Below are 991 nucleotides of genomic sequence, written 5' to 3'. Positions count from 1 at the left end.
AAAAAAAATAAATAAAAAGTACATCACAAACAATTCCCCCCTTTTTATCGCACTTTACTAAAAAGAATACGAATTTTCAAAAACAAGAAGGTAAATGCTCATAACTTGACAAAAATGCAAACAAAAATCAATTTCTCAGCCTCCACTTCGATTTGTTCAGCGATTCCTTAGCTCGACAAAGCGAGCTAAGGAATCGCTCCAACTTATCCAAAGCTTAAAACAGTGAGCCGAAAACACTTGTTCACCACCGCTTAAATAAATGCTCTCTTTTTTTGCCGTTTTTTTTATTATAAGGGAAACAAACAAAAATCAATATTTCAGTCTCGAAATCAACCTGTTCTGTTCAAAATGAGCTGAGGAATTTCTTAAAACAGTCAGCTGAAAAACTTTTTTCACGACCTTCTATTAGGGAAACAAACAAAAAACTTTTCAGCCACGAACCCACCCTGTTCTGTTCAAAGTGACTTTCACAAGAAGGTAAATGCTCATAACTTGACAAAAATGCAAACAAAAATCAATTTTTCAGCCTCGACTTCGATTTGTTCAGCAATTCCTTAGCTTGACAAAGCGAGCTAAGGAATTGCTCCAATTTATCCAAAGCTTAAAACAGTGAGCCGAAAAAACTCATTCACCACGGCTTAAATAAATGCTCTCTTTTTTTGCCGTTTTTTTATTATAAGGGAAACAAACAAAAATCAATATTTCAGCCTCGAAACCAACCTATTCTGTTCAAAATGAGCTGAGGGATTTCTTAAAACAGTCAGCTGAAAAACTTTTTCACGACCTTCTATTAGGGAAACAAACAAAAAACATTTCAGCCACGAACCCACCCTATTCTGTTCAAAGTGACTTCAATAAATATGCTCACATTTGATTGAAAATTAAAACAAACAACTTTCTCAAAGAAACAAAATTTCAGCCACGAGCTCACCCTGTTCAAAGCGTGCTCAGGAATTGTTTCACGGCTTCTCCATCGCGTTTCAGACACTCG

The 991-nt window shown here is 35.6% G+C and overlaps 1 long non-coding RNA gene across 1 annotated transcript; it reads left to right on the top strand.

The window, feature by feature from the left end:
• The first annotated feature begins 6 nt into the window (after positions 1-6).
• LOC113473192 lies at positions 7-662 on the top strand. The gene is made up of 2 exons (XR_003395236.1): positions 7-90; positions 478-662. It is a non-coding gene; the product is annotated as an uncharacterized LOC113473192 (long non-coding RNA).
• The last annotated feature ends 329 nt before the right edge of the window (positions 663-991 follow it).

The sequence above is a fragment of the Diaphorina citri genome, unplaced genomic scaffold (assembly GCF_000475195.1).
Source record: "Diaphorina citri unplaced genomic scaffold, Diaci psyllid genome assembly version 1.1 scaffold18340, whole genome shotgun sequence".
Classification (NCBI taxonomy): domain Eukaryota; kingdom Metazoa; phylum Arthropoda; class Insecta; order Hemiptera; family Psyllidae; genus Diaphorina; species Diaphorina citri.
Note: the sequence above shows the minus strand (reverse complement) of the source record. Positions and strands in the feature narration are given on the sequence as shown.